Consider the following 19,441-nt stretch of genomic DNA (forward strand, 5'->3'; position numbering starts at 1 on the left):
TCCCTGAATAATCCAGCTCTTAAAATCATAGTATTTATTAGATCTGCCTTAAAAAGGGACCAATTAATAATGGTCCAACCGGACAAAGGAGTAAAAAAGACCGGGATCTACTATATAATTGTCCAAGGGTCACTTCCGTCTGTCTTTCTGTCTGTCTTTCTGTCACGGATATTCATTGGTCGCGGCCTCTGTCTGTCATGGAAATCCAAGTCGATGATTGGTCGTGGCAAAACGCCCACGACCAATCAGCGACGGGCGCAGTCCGGTGGCAACATGGCCGCTCCTTCCTCCCCGCAGTGAGTGCCCGCTCTATACTCCCCTCCAGTCAGCGCTCACACAGGGTTAATGGCAGCGCTAATGGACCACGTTATGCCGCGGTGTAACGCACTGCATTAATGCTGCTATTAACCCTGTGTGACCAACTGTTTTACTATTGATGCTGTCTATGCAGCATCAATAGTAAAAAGATTTAATGTTAAAAATAATAAAAAAAATATAAAATCATCATATACTCACCTTCCGGCGCCTTTCCCGCTCCTCGCAACGCTCCGGTGACCAGTCCATGCATTGCGATCTTGTGAGATGATGACATAGCGGTCTCGCAAGACCGCTACGTCATCATCTCGCGAGACCGCAATGCACTCTTGAGACCAGAGCGCGCGAGGAGCGTCGGTAAACGCTTCCTGGATTCAGGGGCCAACGGAGGGTGAGTATATAACTATTTTTTATTTTAATTTTTTTTGTTTAACAGGGATATGATGGCCATATGGCTATAATAATACGCGGGCTGTGCAATATACTATGTGGGCTGGGCAATATACTACATGACTGGGCAATATACTACGTGACTGGGCAATATACTACGTGACTGGGCAATATACTACGTGACTGGGCAATATACTATGTGGGCTGTGCAATATAGTACGTGACTGGACAATATACTACATGGTTGGGCAATATACCTACGTGGCTGGGCAATATACTACGTGGGCTATGAAATATTCTACGTGACTGGACAATATACTACGTGGCTGGGCAATATACTACGTGGGCTATGCAATATACTATGTGACTGGGCAATATACTACGTGGCTGGGCAATATACTACGTGGGCTGTGCAATATACTACGTGGGCTGTGCAATATACTACGTGGGCATGCATATTCTAGAATACCCGATGCGCTAGAATCAGGCCACCATCTAGTAATATCATAATAGTACATATATAGGTTCCTTACAATGGAGGATCACAAAGTCAACATAACAGGAAGGGACTTGGGAAACCATCAGAGCTCACTAAACATACATGAAGAACAAACTGGGGGACGAAACACAGAGCAGTGTCGCCTGGTAAGGACAGTGAAATGTTGGAGTATGCACTCAAGTGGCGGTGTTGTGTAAAGGCACAACACCAGTCGATGTGTGTACCTGCTGTTGCTCTAGCCCGGTGGCTGGTCGAGAAAAACTTCTTCCAGATGAATAATGATAGAAGACAACAATATCATGTTGCATTGGGGTAAATGAGAAGCCTTTTGTAGTGATGAGCGAATATACTCATTACTCGAGATTTTCCGAGCATGCTCGGGTGACCTCCGAGTATTTTTTAGTGCTCGGAGATTTAGTTTTCAGCGCCGCAGCTGAATGATTTACATCTGTTAGCCAGCATAAGTAAATGTGGGGGTTGCCTGGTTGCTAGGGAATCCCCACATGTAATCAAGCTGTCTAATAGATGTAAATCATTCAGCTGCTGCAAGGAAAACTAAATCTCCAAGCACTAAAAAATACTCGGAGGACCCCCGAGCGTGCTCGGGAAATCTCGAGTTACGCGTATATTCTCTCATCACTAGTCTTTTGTGTTCCATATTGGTTCTTTATTGTTCCAACACGTTTTGGTGCCTTCATGGAGGTAAAAAAAATATATATATAATTTTTACCTTGAGAAAAGATGCAACATGTTGGCCCAATAAAGAACCATTTTAGATAACAAAAGATTTCTCATTTACCGCAATGCAGCCCGATCAATGTGATATCGTACTCTTCTATCACTAAACATAAGTAATTATCAGTATTCCCCCAGTCAGAAAATGTCAGTAACAAATAACTATCACACAGGGCTTTTGCCGTTTATTTTAGGGTGCCATTCTCTGCAGTGAAGCAGGGATTAAGATCACAGTATAATAGGTTGTTTGAGGACTTACTGTATATAGTACAGACATAGTGATAATGCTTACCTTATGTAATAGTGATAGTTCCCACTGTCCCCATTGGGGCTCACAATCTAGATTCCCTTTCAGTAGGTCTTTGAAGTATGGGAGGAAACCGGAGAACCGGAAGGAAACCCACACAAATTTTGTGACACTTCGACTGGCAACAAATGGCTACATCATAAACGCCTTGAAATGACTGACATCTTAGAATGAAGACTTGCAGTCTGTTACCGGTATAATCATGAGCATCGCTTTTTTTTTCATTCGATAAAGGAAATGGGAATTATAATACTATTCCTTTCTGAAAAGATTGACGTGTTCATTTTGGAAAAAAGTGAGAATGAATGACAAGTATTTATAAAATTACATTTTGTGATTAAACTAATGGAGCTTAGAGGTCTAAAAATAATAATTACAACTTCTATTAAAATATAAAACCTATTATCGGAGTCTTTACATTATTAACTGGAGTTAGGACACCCAGTCCCCAGTAATCACAGATCGCCACATCTGACATAAGGTATTCGGATAGAAAATATTATTCCAGTAATATACCAATCTGTGAATCAATTATTATGCTATAGATAGACACCATCTTCACAGAAATCCTCATTCTCTGCTCTCTCCTCCTTCAATGGCTCCCTCTCTTATTCCCGATCATTGGGCGTCTAGAAATGAGATATTCTTACTTTAACAGCAATAGCTGAAGATACGATTAAGCGTTACTTTGAGCAAAAACTGAACTACGCAGATGGAATCGTGATAAAGAGAATATTAACATACAAACTCAATACATCTGTTCCCAGTTAGAATAAAAACATAACCATGATAATTAGTAAAAAAAAAATATTTTTGACAATTAAAATGTCATAATGCAAAAGTCAAACTAAGTAAAGCAGAAAAGCATCCTAAAGAAAAATTACATCAATGCAAAACTGCTGCAAAGGTAGTAACCTGCTACCGGAAGAACACCAGTGATAAATAAGACTAATGGAGCAATAGGAAAATGGATCAAATTAAAGAAATGCTTAAAAGTGTAATGTGTTTTAGTTATCCAGAAGGGAGGACAAATATACAGCATAGAAAAACTAGTCCTTAATTATACAAAAGGGGAAAAAAACAACACTGGTTGCGCAGAAGACTCACGTTTTCAGCATCTTGGGTGTGAAGGTTACTGACCGCTGCTTCACCCTAAATAGAAGACTGGTTCTGTACTGTGTACAGTCTGATGTGGCTGAAAGCAAGTCGAGTGCCACATACATTGTTCTCATATTGGCCGAAGCTCAAAATCACTGCTGTCAGATTGGAGCGGCGAGCTTCCTTCAGCTGAGAGCAGGAAGAAGGCGTAGGTGTAGAAAAAGTATTCATTGTTTGTGTTTTAACGAAGGTTCACTGCAGAAAGCTATGTGCTGCCGGTCTGGATAGGAGCACTTTTATTTTAGAATTTTTCCCAATCCATTTCTTCACTGAATTTTTAGTATTTAAAGAGGTTGTCCAGTACATTGATGCCCTGTCCTTTGGATAGGTCATCAATGTTTGGTGGGTCAGGGTCCGACACTCAGCACCCCCGCCGATCAGCTATTATCAGTGTTTGGTGGCCGCTTGCTGGAAGTACTTGGCAGCGCATGACAGCTGATCAGCGGGGGTAAACCTCTAAGTATGTATGCATGTATTACTAGAAAATCCAGCAGAAAAATGTAGTAAAGCAAGGACCACAAATGTGTGATATGCAGACTCCTGGTCATAAGCCGACTAGAATGTTTCCAGTCCCATGAGGCCCATCTAGTTCGATTGTGACCGAGAGTATATTGCCTAATTATGGTCACATGACGAACGTTCCTGGCACTAACACCGGAGAATTCTAACAGCATGCAGTGCGTGAGATGTGAGGATTAACAAGTCTGCAGTCAGTCATGTCTGCAGATTGTGGAAGCATCTGGCTCCGTGTGCAGCAATGTGTGGTCGTCTGCATGGCGGATGAGTGAAGGAGCTGCCTGCCATTTACAGTACAAACACTAGATTGGTCTATAAATTAGGCTACAATAGTGCACACAGATTTTTTTCCACGCAGGCTGTTGGTTTGTGTGAAAAATCGGCCATGTGCACTGGTACACTGGCTATAATGGGCACATGTGCTCACACTGTGCGCTCCGTGGTGGGCAAGGACAGCACACGTCTGTATAACATGCTTGTCTTAACGAGCCCTAAGGCTACATACAGCGCCATTGCTGTTTCCCTTCAGAAAAGCAAGCATCTGAGGCACAACTGCATTCAGTTTTTACCAGCACCTTGCCCTTACGTATATTGCTTTATTTCTCTTTTTTGGTTAGGTTTGTAGTAATGCTTAGTTTTGGTTTGTCTGCAAAAAAAGCAATGGTATAAATATACACAAATTGTTTTGTGATTTAAAGCTCCTATAATATGTAATTTGTAACAGAACTCCAAACATACCATGTGCCATTATAAGGCCCCCAGATACTCATTAGCCTAACGTCAGCCGAATGTCTAATGTGTATGGGGGCTTCCCAATTTCAGACAGCTGATCATTCTGTTATCCTGGAGATAAGCCTCTGTCGGAGGAGCTTCTCAGCAAGTTTAATCAAGGAGTGTTACTGTGCAGAGGAAGTTGTGAGAAATTGCTGATGGTAGAGCGATTGACCAAACCACCGTTTGGCTGACATCCATGATGGATGCTATCAAAAAAGTCATAATCTGTTGCGTCTAAAATCCAATAAGTTTGAAAAAATTAAGAATTCTTACTTGATCCAGTGTGTAGGAGGCAAGAACCCTCGGTTTTCTATTAATTGCATCTTATGAATGAGCTTTTCTTTGAAGTATCAGCATAAAGCCTCTTCATTGTTTGGTCAATCGTTTGGCCACAAGATATCACAGCTGTCACTTCCATACACAGGAACACTATCTCCGCCAAGCACTCGTGTTCCCTATGAGAGATGACTGGCAGCAGCTCACCTCAGGTAGAAGAAAAGCTTTGGCAGTCCGAAATTTGACATGCTGGATCCTTACTTCCCCATGTCAATCATCTGTCTAGTGACACCATACATATTAGATTATTGGCCAAAGCTGTCGATAGCTGGGATTGGGTGGGAGTTGGCCAACGTTGGTCTATATCTGAAAGGGGGGTTTAACGCTCTTGTAATACAGTCTCTGGAAGTGAAGTCTTCTACAAAAAACTGTAAATAACATATGTATGGGTAGACAGACTAACTGCTCATAGGTTACTAAAAGCTAAACTTATAGGGGAAGTATAGCTACAATAGTTTTGCATCATATGGCTCTGTTCACATACAGTCATGGCCAAATGTATTGACACCCCTGCAATTCTGTCAGATAATACTCAGTTTCTTCCTGAAAATGATGGCAAACACAAATTATTTGGTATTATCTTCATTTGTCTTAAATGAAAAAAACACAAAAGAGAATGAAGCTAAAAGCAAAACATTGATCATTTCACACAAAACTCCAAAAATGAGCCAGACAAAAGTATTGGCACCCTCAGCCTAATGCTTGGTTGCACAACCTTTAGCCAAAATAACTGCGACCAACCGCTTCCGGTAACCATCAATGAGCTTCTTACAATGCTCTGCTGGAATTTTAGACCATTCTTCTTTGGCAAACTGCTCCAGGTCCCTGATATTTGAAGGGTGCCTTCTCCAAAATGCCATTTTTAGATCACTCCACAGGTGTTCTATGGGATTCAGGTCTGGACTCATTGCTGGCCACCTTAGAAGTCACCAGTGCTTTCTCTCAAACCATTTTCTAGTGCTTTTTGAAGTGTGTTTTGGGTCATTGTCCTGCTAGAAGACCCATGACCTCTGAGGGAGACCCAGCTTTCTCACACTGGGCCCTACATTATGCTGCAAAAGTTGTTGGTAGTCTTCAGACTTCATATGCCATGCACATGGTCAAGCAGTCCAGTGCCGGAGGCAGCAAAGCAACCCCAAAACATCAGGTAACCTCTGCCATGTTTGACTGTAGGGACCGTGTTCTTTTCTTTGAATGCCTCTTTTTTTCTCCTGTAAACTCTATGTTGATGCCTTTGCCCAAAAAGCTCTACTTTTGTCTCATCTGACCAGAGAACATTCTTCCAAAACGTTTTAGGCTTTTTCAGGTAAGTTTTGGCAAACTCCAGCCTGGCTTTTTTATGTCTCGGGGGAAGAAGTGGGGTCTTGCTGGGTCTCCTACCATACAGTCCCTTTTCATTCAGACACCGACTGATAGTTCGGGTTGACACTGTTGTACCCTCGGACTGCAGGGCAGCGTGAACTTGTTTGGATGTTAGTCGAGGTTCTTTATCCAACATCCGCACAATCTTGCGTTGAAATCTCTTGTCAATTTTTCTTTTCCGTCCACATCTAGGGAGGTTAACCACAGTGCCATGGGCTTTAAACTTCTTGATGACACTGTGCACGGTAGACACAGCAACATTCAGGTCTTTGGAGATGGACTTGTAGCCTTGAGATTGCTGATGCTTCCTCACAATTTGGTTTCTCAAGTCCTCAGACAGTTCTTTGGTCTTCTTTCTGTTCTCCATGCTCAATGTGGTGCACACAAGGACACAGGTTGAGTCAACTTTAACCCCTTCCCGACCTTTGACGCCACGCAGGCGTCATGAAAGTCGGTGCCAATCCGACCCGTGACGCCTATGTGGCGTCATAGAGGGATCGCGTCCCTGCAGATCTGCAGGGACAGGGGGAGTGGTATTTCAGTCCAGGGGGTTTGGCTTCACCCCCCCCCCCCCCCGTGGCTACGATCGCTCTGATTGGCAGTTTCACTTTCAACAGCCAATCAAAGCGATTTGTAATATTTTACCTATAAAAACTGGTTACATATTACAATCCAGCCATGGCCGATGCTGCAATATCATCGGCCATGGCTGGAAACCCTGATGTGCCCCCCCACCGCCACCGATCTCCTCCACAGACCTCTGTCCTGTGCTCCGCTCCCCTCCGTCATCCTGTCTGCTCCCCCGTCCTCCTGCCCGCTCCCCCCGTGCTCCGATGCCAGCCCCCGTCCTCCGATCCGCCCCATGCTCCTATCTCCCCCCCCTCATACTTACCGAGCCTCCCGGTGTCTGTCCGTCTTCTCCATGGGTGCCGCCATCTTCCAAAATGGCGGGCGCATGCGCAGTGCACCCGCCGAATCTGCCGGCCAGCAGATTCGTTCCAGGTATAATTTTGATCACTGTGATATAACCTATCACAGTGATCAAAATAAAAAAAATAGTAAATGACCCCCTCCTTTATCACCCCCATAGGTAGGGACAATAATAAAAAAGAAAATATACAGTGGGGCAAAAAAGTATTTAGTCAGTCAGCAATAGTGCAAGTTCCACCAATTAAAAAGATGAGAGGCGTCTGTAATTTACATCATAGGTAGACCTCAACTATGGGAGACAAACTGAGAACAAAAAATCCAGAAAAAACCATTGTCTGTTTTTTTAACATTATATTTGCATATTATGGTGGAAAATAAGTATTTGGTCAGAAACAAACAATCAAGATTTCTGGCTCTCACAGACCTGTAACTTCTTCTTTAAGAGTCTCCTCTTTCCTCCACTCATTATCTGTAGTAATGGCACCTGTTTAAACTTGTTATCAGTATAAAAAGACACCTGTGCACACCCTCAAACAGTCTGACTCCAAACTCCACTATGGTGAAGACCAAAGAGCTGTCAAAGGACACCAGAAACAAAATTGTAGCCCTGCACCAGGCTGGAAAGACTGAATCTGCAATAGCCAACCAGCTTGGAGTGAAGAAATCAACAGTGGGAGCAATAATTAGAAAATGGAAGACATACAAGACCACTGATAATCTCCCTCGATCTGGGGCTCCACGCAAAATCCCACCCCGTGGGTTCAGAATGATCACAAGAACGGTGAGCAAAAATCCCAGAACAACGCGGGGGGACCTAGTGAATGAACTGAAGAGAGCTGGGACCAATGTAACAAGGCCTACCATAAGTAACACACTACGCCACCATTGACTCAGATCCTGCAGTGCCAGACGTGTCCCACTGCTTAAGCCAGTACATGTCCGGGCCCGTCTGAAGTTTGCTAGAGAGCATTTGGATGATGGAGAGGAGTTTTGGGAGAATGTCCTATGGTCTGATGAAACCAAACTGGAACTGTTTGGTAGAAACACAACTTGTCGTGTTTGGAGGAAAAAGAATACTGAGTTGCATCCATCAAACACCATACCTACTGTAAAGCATGGTGGTGGAAACATCATGCTTTGGGGCTGTTTCTCTGCAAAGGGGCCAGGACAACTGATCCGGGTACACGAAAGAATGAATGGGGCCATGTATCGTGAGATTTTGAGTGCAAACCTCCTTCCATCAGCAAGGGCATTGAAGATGAAACGTGGCTGGGTCTTTCAACATGACAATGATCCAAAGCACACTGCCAGGGCAACGAAGGAGTGGCTTCGTAAGAAGCATTTCAAGGTCCTGGAGTGGCCTAGCCAGTCTCCAGATCTCAACCCTATAGAAAACCTTTGGAGGGAGTTGAAAGTCCATGTTGCCAAGCGAAAAGCCAAAAACATCACTGCTCTAGAGGAGATCTGCATGGAGGAATTGGCCAACATACCAACAACAGTGTATGGCAACCTTGTGAAGACTTACAGAAAACGTTTGACCTCTGTCATTGCCAACAAAGGATATATTACAAAGTATTGAGATGAAATTTTGTTTCTGACCAAATACTTATTTTCCACCATAATATGCAAATAAAATGTTAAAAAAACAGACAATGTGATTTTCTGGATTTTTTTTTCTCAGTTTGTCTCCCATAGTTGAGGTCTACCTATGATGTAAATTACAGACGCCTCTCATCTTTTTAAGTGGTGGAACTTGCACTATTGCTGACTGACTAAATACTTTTTTGCCCCACTGTATATATATTTTTTTCCACTAGGGTTAGGGTTAGAACTAGGGTTAGGGTTAAGGCTAGGGTTAGGGTATGTGCACACGCAATGGATTGGCCGCAGATCCGCAGCGGATTAACCGCTGCAAATTTGTAGCAGTTTTCCATCAGGTTTACAGTACCATGTAAACCTATGGAAAACCAAATCCGCTGTGCCCATGGTGCGGAAAATACTGTGCGGAAACGCTGCGTTGTATTTTCCGCAGCATGTCAATTTTGTGCAGATTCCGCAGCGTTTTACACCTGTTCCTCAATAGGAATCCACAGGTGAAATCTGCACAAAAAAAACACTGGAAATCTGCTGTAAATCCGCAGGTAAAACGCAGTGCCTTTTACCTGCGGATTTTTCAAAAATCGTGCGGAAAAATCTCACACGAATCCACAACGTGGGCACATAGCCTTAGGGTTAGGGTTGGAATTAGGGCTAGGGTTGGAAATGGGGTTAAGATTAGGCTTGTGGTTAGGGTTATGGATAGGGTTAGGGGTGTGTTGGGGTTAAAGTTGTGGTTAGGGTTGGGATTAGGGTTAGGATTAGGGTTAGGGTTGGGATTAGGTATACGGGTGTGTTGGGGTTAGGGTTGTGGTTAGGGGTGTGTTGGGATTAGGGTTGTGATTAGGGTTATGGCTACAGTTGGGATAAGGGTTAGGGGGTGTATTGGGGTTAGTGTTGGAGGTAGAATTGAGGGGTTTCCACTGTTTAGGCACATCAGGGGTCTCCAAACGCGACATGGCGCCACCATTGATTCCAGCCAATCTTGTGTTCAAAAAGTCAAATGGTGCTCCCTCCCTTCCGAGCCCCGACGTGCGCCCAAACAGTGGTTTACCTCCACATATGGGGTATTAGCGTACTCAGGACAAACTGGGCAACAACTATTGGGGTCCAATTTCTCCTGTTACCCTTGCGAAAATAAAAAATGGCTTGCTAAAACGTCATTTTTGAGGAAAGAAAAATTGTTTTTTATTTTCACGGCTCTGCGTTATAAACTTCTGTGAAGCACTTTGGGGTTGAAAGTGCTCACCACACATCTAGATAAGTTCCTTGGGGGGTCTAGTTTGCAAAATGGGGTCACTTTTGGGGGGTTTCTGCTGTTTAGGCACATCAGGGGCTCTGCAAACGCAACGTGACGCCCACAGACCATTCCATCAAAGTCTGCATTTCAAAAGTCACTACTTCCCTTCTGAGCCCTGACGTGTGCCCAAACAGTGGTTCCCCCCCACATATGGGGCATCAGCGTACTCAGGACAAACTGGGCAACAACTATTGGGGTCCAATTTCTCCTGTTACCCTTGTGAAAATAAAAAATTGCAGGCTAAAAAATAATTTTTGAGGAAAGAAAAATGATTATTTTCATGGCTCTGCGTTATGAACTTCTATGAAGCACTTGGGGGTTTAAAGTGGTCACCGCACATCTATATTAGTTCCATGGGAGGTCTAGTTTCCAAAATGGGGTCACATATGGGGGATCTCCAATGTGTAGGCACACAGGGGCTCTCCAAACGCGACATGGTGACCGCTAACGATTGGAGCTAATTTTTCATTCAAAAAGTCAAATGGCACTCCTTCCCTTCTGAGCCCTGCCGCGTGCCCAAACAGTTGTTTACCCCCACATGTGAGGTATCAGTGTACTCAGGAGAAATTGCCCAATAAATTTTAGGATCCATTTTATCCTGTTGCCCATGTGAAAATGAAAAAATTGAGGCTAAAATAAATTTTGTGTGAAAAAAAAAGTACTTTTTCATTTTTAAGGATCAATTTGTGAAGCACCTGGGGGTTCAAAGTGCTCACTATGCATCTAGATAATTTCCTTCGGGGGCCTAGTTTCCAAAATGCGGTCACATGTGGGGGAGTTCCAATGTTTAGGCACACAGGGGCTCTCCAAACGTGACATGGTGTCCGCTAAAGATTGGAGCCAATTTTTCATTGAAAAAGTCAAATGGTGCTCCCCTTCAGAGCCCTGTCGTGCGCCCAGACAGTGGTTCCCCCCCCCACATATGAGGTATCGGCGTACTCAGGACAATTTGTACAATAAAGTTTGGGGTCCAGTTTCTCTTTTTACCCTTGGGAAAATAAAAAAATTGTTGCTAAAACATCATTTTTGTGACTAAAAAGTTAAATGTTCATTTTTTCCTTCCATGTTGCTTTTGCTGCTGTGAAGTACCTGAAGGGTTAATAAACTTCTTGAATGTGGTTTTGAGTACCTTGAGGGGTGCAGTTTTTAGAATAGTGTCACTTTGGGGTATTTTCAGCCATACAGACCCCTCAAACTGACTTCAAATGTGAGGTGGTCCCTAAAAAAAATGGTTTCGTAAATTTCGTCGTAAAAATGAGAAATCGCTGGTCAAATTTTAACCCTTATAACTTCCTAGCAAAAAAAATATTTTTTTTTCCAAAATTGTGCTGATGTGAAGTAGACATGTGGGAAATGTTATTCATTAACTATTTTGTGTCACATAACTCTCTGGTTTAACCCCTTCATGACCCAGCCTATTTTGACCTTAAAGACCTTGCCGTTTTTTGCAATTCTGACCAGTGTCCCTTTATGAGGTAATAACTCAGGAACGCTTCAATGGATCCTAGCGGTTCTGAGATTGTTTTTTCGTGACATATTGGGCTTCATGATAGTGGTAAATTTAGGTCAATAAATTCTGTGTTTATTTGTGATAAAAACGGAAATTTGGCAAAAATTTTAAAAATTTCGCAATTTTCACATTTTGAATTTTTATTCTGTTAAACCAGAGAGTTATGTGACACAAAATAGTTAATAAATAACATTTCCCACATGTATACTTTACATCAGCACAATTTTGGAAACAAAATTTTTTTTTGCTAGGAAGTTATAAGGGTTAAAATTTGACCAGCGATTTCTCATTTTTACAACGAAATTTACAAAACCATTTTTTTTAGGGACCACCTCACATTTGAAGTCAGTTTGAGGGGTCTATATGGCTGAAAATACCCAAAAGTGACACCATTCTAAAAACTGCACCCCTCAAGCTGCACAAAACCACATTCAAGAAGTTTATTAACCCTTCAGATGCTTCACAGCAGCAGAAGCAACATGGAAGGAAAAAATGAACATTTAACTTTTTAGTCACAAAAATTATTTTTCAGCAACAATTTTTTTATTTTCCCAATGGTAAAAGGAGAAAATGAACCACGAACCTTGTTGTCCAATTTGTCCTGAGTACGCTGATAACTCATATGTGGGGGTAAACCACTGTTTGGGCGCACGGCAGGGCTTGGAAGGGAAGGAGTGCCATTTGACTTTTTGAATGAAAAATTGGCTGCACTCTTTAGCGGACACCATGTCACGTTTGGAGAGCCCCCGTGTGCCTAAAAATTGGAGCTCCCCCACAAGTGACCCCATTTTGGAAACTAGACCCCCCAAGGAACTTATCTACATGCATAGTGAGCCCTTTAAACCCCCAGGTGCTTCACAAATTGATCCGTAAAAATGAAAAAGTACTTTTTTTTCACAAAAAAATTCTTTTAGCCTCAATTTTTTCATTTTCACATGGACAACAGGATAAAATGGATCCTAAAATTTGTTGGGCAATTTCTCCTGAGTACATTGATACCTCACATGTGGAGGTAAACCACTGTTTGGGCACACGGCAGGGCTCGGAAGGGAAGGCACGCCTTTTGACTTTTTGAATGGAAAATTAGCTCCAATTGTTAGCGGACACCATGTCGCGTTTGGAGAGCCCCTGTGTGCCTATGCATTGGAGCTCCCCCACAAGTGACCCCATTTTGGAAACTAGACCCCCCAAGGAACTTATCTAGATGCATACTGAGCACTTTAAACCCCCAGGTGCTTCACAGAAGTTTATAATGCAGAGCCATGAAAATAAAAAATAATTTTTCTTTTCGCAAAAATGATTTTTTAGCCTGGAATTTCCTATTTTGCCATTGGTAATAGGAGAAATTGGACCACAAATGTTGTTGTCCAGTTTGTCCTGAGTACGCAGATACCCCATATGTGGGGGTAAACCACTGTTTGGGCGCACGGCAGGGCTCAGAAGGGAAGGCACGCCATTTGGCTTTTTAAATGGAAAATTAGCTCCAATCATTAGCGGACACCATGTCGCGTTTGGAGAGCCCCTGTGTGCCTAAACATTGGAGATCCCCCACAAATGACCCCATTTTGGAAACTAGACCCCCAAAGGAACTAATCTAGATGTGTGGTGAGCACTTTGAACCCTCAAGTGCTTCACAGAAGTTTATAACGCAGAGCCATGAAAATTAAAAAAAAAAATTCTTTTCTCAAAAATGATTTTTTAGCCCGCTTTTTTTTATTTTTCCAAGGGTAACAGGAGAAATTTGTTTCTCCTGAGTACGCGGATACCCCATATGTGGGGGTAAACCACTGTTTAGGCACATGCTGGGGCTCGGAAGTGAAGTAGTGACGTTTTGAAATGCAGACTTTGAAGGAATGCTCTGCGGGCGTCACGTTGCGTTTGCAGAGCCCCTGATGTGGCTAAACAGTAGAAACCCCCCACAAGTGACCCCATTTTGGAAACTAGACCCCGAACGGAACTTATCTAGATGTGAGGTGAGCACTTTGAACCCCCAAGTGCTTTACCTGCAACCAGGCACAACATGTATCTCTGATGTGATCTATTCACACAGTATCTCTTTTTCCCATATGCCTCCTGAGGAACCACATCATGGGGGGGAAACGCGTAGAGGCGAGACCTGAACACAGATAAGTGTTTCAGGCCTTTTAAGTTTATATGTTTTTCACCAGTTGTGTGTTTTTTTTTTTTTTTTTCCCCGCAACCATTGTATTTGCATACGAGTACTTTACCAACTGTGATCATAATATAGTTGTATTCGTTAAGCTGTTATATACATCTTTCCTATTGCTGTGCAAGCATTGGTTTAAGTATTGTTGCTATTTGCTTTATCTTTAGGGTCTGACCGAGCTATAGGGACCTATTTATCTGGGTCACTAGTATAGCCCCTAAGGCACCACCCGTATTTAGTATCCCGATATATCTTCTTTTAGGGATTCAGCCAGGGTTAATAGGGGCAGCCGCCGAGGAGCGGGGGCGCCATTTGCGTTCAAGAGGGTGCCAACCTCCGCTGACAGGTAGGGAGACTCGGTTAGGGACTCCTTCGGGTGTATTAGCCTTAGTTTCAGGCGTTATACTTTAGCATTAGGGATTGGTACGGTCAGACCGTTTGTCTTTACTGGTGAATCACTACCTGGTGTTTTTTCTCTTTTTTTGGTCCCGAGTTTGGTTAGGCCATGTATTGGGTGTTGTTTGTGGTATAGTATCTTTATACATGTAGAGGGACTTATAGGGCCTTAAGGGTGAGTCGACGGTGAGCGGGGGCGCCATATTGCGTCCAAGAGGGTGCCAACCTCCGCAGACAGGCAGGGAATATTTGTAGGGACGTGTAGGGTTTTTGCTATCGGCCCAGTTGTCCCTCCCACCCTTTGCCCTTTATAATCTTTTTGGGCCAGGTTTTTTAATTGACCCACCCCCATTTAGAGGGGTCTGGGTGTTGTGTCAGTCTTTTATCCTTATTTTGTTTAATAAAGTTTATTGGATAGATTAGTTTTCTTTGTTTTTCTTGGTTTAATACTAATTTGGATTATCAGATATTATACTTTCTAAACATTGGAGATCCCCCACAAATGACCCCATTTTGGAAACTAGACCCCCAAAGGAACTAATCTAGATGTGTGGTGAGCACTTTGAACCCTCAAGTGCTTCACAGAAGTTTATAACGCAGAGCCATGAAAATTAAAAAAAAAAATTCTTTTCTCAAAAATGATTTTTTAGCCCGCTTTTTTTTATTTTTCCAAGGGTAACAGGAGAAATTTGTTTCTCCTGAGTACGCTGATACCCCATATGTGGGGGTAAACCACTGTTTAGGCACATGCTGGGGCTCGGAAGTGAAGTAGTGACGTTTTGAAATGCAGACTTTGAAGGAATGCTCTGCGGGCGTCACGTTGCGTTTGCAGAGCCCCTGATGTGGCTAAACAGTAGAAACCCCCCACAAGTGACCCCATTTTGGAAACTAGACCCCGAACGGAACTTATCTAGATGTGAGGTGAGCACTTTGAACCCCCAAGTGCTTTACAGAAGTTTATAACACAGAGCCGTGAAAATAATAAATACGTTTTCTTTCCTCAAAAATAATTATTTAGCCCAGAATTTTTTATTTTCCCAAGGGTTACAGGAGAAATTGGACCACAAAAGTTGTTGTCCAGTTTCTCCTGAGTACGCTGATACCCCATGTGTGGGGGTAAACCACTGTTTGGGCACACGTCGGGGCTCAGAATGGAAGTAGTGACTTTTGAAATGCAGACTTTGATGGAACGGTCTGCGGACGTCACGTTGCATTTGCAGAGCCCCTGATGTGCCTAAACAGTAGAAACCCCCCACAAGTGACCCCATTTTGGAAACTAGACCCCGCAAGGAACTTATCTAGATATGTGGTGAGCACTTTGAACTCCCAAGTGTTTCACAGACGTTTACAACGCAGAGCCTTGAAAATAAAAAATAATTTTTCTTTCCTCAAAAATGATGTTTTAGCAAGCATTTTTTTATTTTCACAAGGGTAACAGGAGAAATTGGACCCCAGTAATTGTTGCGCAGTTTGTCCTGAGTATGCTGGTACCCCATATGTGGGGGTAAACCACTGTTTGGGCGCACGTCGGGGCTCGGAATTGAGGGAGCACCATTTGACTTTATGAATACAAGATTGGCTGGAATCAATGGTGGCGCCATGTTGCGTTTGGAGACCCATGATGTGCCTAAACAGTGGAAACCCCTCAATTCTACCTCCAACACTAACCCCAACACACCCCTAACCCTAATCCCAACTGTAGCCATAACCCTAATCACACCCCGAACCACAACCCTAATTCCAACCCTAACCCTAAGGCTATGTGCCCACGTTGCGGTTTCGTGTGAGATTTTTCTGCATCATTTTTGAAAAATCCGCGGGTAAAGGGCACTGCGTTTTACCTGCGGATTTACCGTGGATTTCCAGTGTTTTTTGTGCGGATTTCACCTGTGGATTCCTATTGAGGAACAGGTGTAAAACGCCGCGGAATCCGCACAAAGAATTGACATGCTGCGGAAAATACAACGCAGCATTTCCGCGTGGTATTTTCCGCACCATGGGCACAGCGGATTTGGTTTTCCATATGTTTACATGGAACTGCAAACCTGATGGAACACTGCTGCGAATCCGCAGCGGCCAATCCGCTGCAGATCCGCAGCAAAATCTGCACCGTGTGCACATAGCCTAATTCTAAAGGTATGTGCACACGCTGCGGAAAACGCTGCAGATCCACAGCAGTTTCCCATGAGTTTACAGTTCAATGTAAACCTATGGGAAACAAAAATCGCTGTGCACATGCTGCGGAAAAACTGCACGGAAACGCAGCGGTTTACATTCCACAGCATGTCACTTCTTTCTGCGGATTCCGCAGCGGTTTTACAACTGCTCCAATAGAAAATCGCAGTTGTAAAACCGCAGTGAAATGCGCAGAAAAACCTCGGTAAATCCGCGATAAATCCACAGCGGTTTAGCACTGCGGATTTATCAAATCCGCAGAGGAAAAATCCGCAGAGGAACAGAATACGTGTGCACATAACGAAACCCTAACCCTAGCCCTAACCCTAGCCCTAATCGTACCCCTAACCCTACCCCTACCCCTATTCCAACCTTAGTGTAAAAAAAAAAAAAATTCTTTATTTTTTTATTGTCCCTACCTATGGGGGTGACAAAGGGGGGGGGGGGGTCATTTACTATTTTTTTTTTATTTTGATCACTGAGATATAACCTATCTCAGTGATCAAAACTCACTTTGGAACGAATCTGCCGGCCGGCAGATTCGGCGGGCGCACTGCACATGCGCCCGCCATTTTGGAAGATGGCGGCGCCCAGGAAAGAAGACGGACGGATCCCGGGAGGTAAGTATAAGGGGGGGGGGGGGGGGAGATCAGGGCACGGGGGTGGATCGGAGCATGGGGGGGTGGATCGGAACACGGGGGGGTGGATTGGAGCACGGGGTGGGGGATCGCTGTGCAGGGGGGTGGATCGGAGCACAGGGGGGGGAATCGCTGTGCGGGGGGGTGATCGGAGTGCGGGGGGGTTTGATTGGAGCACGGGGGGTGTGATTGGAGCACGGGGGGAGCGGACAGGAGGACGGGGGAGCGGAGCACAGGACGGAGGGGAGCGGACCACAGATCGGGGGGCTAGGGGGGCGATCGGTGGGGTGGGGTGGGTGCACATAAGTGTTTCCAGCCATGGCCGATGATATTGCAGCACCGGCCATGGCTGGATTGTAATATTTCACCAGTTTTTTAGGTGAAATATTACAAATCGCTCTGATTGGCAGTTTCACTTTCAACAGACAATCAGAGCGATCATAGCCACGGGGGGGGGGGGGGGGGGTGAAGCCACCCCCCCTGGGCTAAACTACCACTCCCCCTGTCCCTGCAGGCCGGGTGAAATTGGAGTTAACCCTTTCACCCGGCCTGCAGGGACGCGATCTTTCTGTGACACAGCATATGCGTCACAGGTCGGATTGGCACCGACTTTCATGATGCATACGCTGTGTCACAGGTCGGGAAGGGGTTAAGAGAATAAAAATTCAAAATTTGAAAATTGCGAGATTTTCAAAAATGTAGTTAAATTTCCATTTTTTTCACAAATAAACGCAAAAATTATTAACCTAAATTTACCACTAACATGAAGCTCAATATGTCACAAAAAAACAATCTCAGAAACGTTACGATCCGTTGAAGTGTTCCCGAGTTATTACCTCATAAAGGGACACTGGTCAGAATAGCAAAAAACGGCCAGGTCATTAAGGTCAAAATAGGCTGGGTCATGAAGGGGTTAATCTATGTCAACTGGCTGCAAGTGTGATTTAGTTATTGCAAACACCTGTTAGGTGCCACAGGTAAGTTACAGGTGCTGTTAATTACATAAATTAGAGAAGCATCACATGATTTTTCGAACAGTGCCAATACTTTTGTTCACCTCCTTTTTTATGTTTGGTGTGGAATTATATCCAATTTGGCTTTAGGACAATTCTTTTCATGTTTTTTCATTTAAGACAAATGAAATGAAGATAATACCAAATAATTTGTGTTTGCAATCATTTTCAGGAAGAAAATGAGTATTATCTGACAGAATTGCAAGGGTGTCAATACTTTTGGCCACTACTGTATGCCTTGCTTATTTATTTTGTTCTGTTCCATCATGGGTGCAGTACAATGAAAATAACAGCAATGTTGGACAAATTCCAACTCCTGGTTGCAACAGGTAAAGTCGGGATTCTTGAGTCTGGAATTTTGCAATTTATAAAAAAAAAAAAAAAAATTATGATACAGGCTCCTAATGGAGCCTCCAACCAAGAAGTGGAAACAGCCTTAGCTGCTGTAAAGTGTTTATCAGTATTTCAAAAAGGACCTGTAACTTGCCATAAAAAATATATGGTACTAGATGGCAGCCCGATTCTAAAGAATCGGGAGTCTAGAATCCATATATACTTGAAATTCGGCAGGAGCTTGAAGAGCACCGTCACTGGGCCCGCCTCCACGCAGTAGAAACTTGCTGTGAGGTAAAAATTCAAAAATCACACCAAAATGGCGGGCGGAGTGTGTCACAGTACGGCACGTTTCTGATTGGTCGCTCGCAGCAGGCGGCAACCAATCAGACACTGGACACTGTTGACGTCACTTATCTCCGGACATTAGCTCCGGACAAAGCCACGGAAGTTGGCACAAATTGCAGGAAGTAGTATTCTAGGCAATTATCGGGAGTCTAGAATCCATATATACTTGAAATTCGGCAGGAGCTTGAAGAGCAACGTCACTGGGCCCGCCTCCACGCAGTAGAAACTTGCTGTGAGGTAAAAATTCAAAAATCACACCAAAATGGCGGGCGGAGTGTGTCACAGTACGGCACGTTTCTGATTGGTCGCTCGCAGCAGGCGGCAACCAATCAGACACTGGACACTGTTGACGTCACTTATCTCCGGACATTAGCTCCGGACATTAGCTCCGGACAAAGCCACGGCAGTTGGCACAAATTGCAGGAAGTAGTATTCTAGGCAATTATATATATAGATGTATCTTATTTACCAAATGTAAAGGCCATTGTTCTCCTGCATTGTTTTTATCTTTATTTCTGTGCCTCTCCATTCTTGAGATATCACCCACTCTTTTTTGAACCTTGTATATATATTTGGTCTTGTTAGACAAGCCAATGTGACCTTCAAGAAGATGCCCACTGAGAAATGTTGAGGATCATGCTGT

The 19,441-nt window shown here is 43.7% G+C and overlaps 1 protein-coding gene across 17 annotated transcripts in view; it reads right to left on the minus strand.

Moving 5' to 3' along the window:
- The window catches only part of SORBS2 (sorbin and SH3 domain containing 2), a 433,609-nt gene that overhangs the window by 218,189 nt on the left and 195,979 nt on the right, over nt 1-19,441 (minus strand). For 3 of the 17 annotated variants that reach the window (XM_069744349.1, XM_069744345.1, XM_069744343.1), the window contains exon 1: nt 3,354-3,483. The exons of 12 other annotated variants lie outside the window; for them this stretch is intronic. The gene's annotated coding sequence lies outside the window, so the exon portion shown is untranslated. Of the gene's footprint in view, nt 1-3,353; nt 3,553-19,441 lie in introns of those variants that run through there. 2 more of the 17 variants (XM_069744351.1, XM_069744354.1) reach the window with 2 other exon arrangements.

This window comes from Ranitomeya imitator, chromosome 1 (assembly GCF_032444005.1).
Source record: "Ranitomeya imitator isolate aRanImi1 chromosome 1, aRanImi1.pri, whole genome shotgun sequence".
Classification (NCBI taxonomy): domain Eukaryota; kingdom Metazoa; phylum Chordata; class Amphibia; order Anura; family Dendrobatidae; genus Ranitomeya; species Ranitomeya imitator.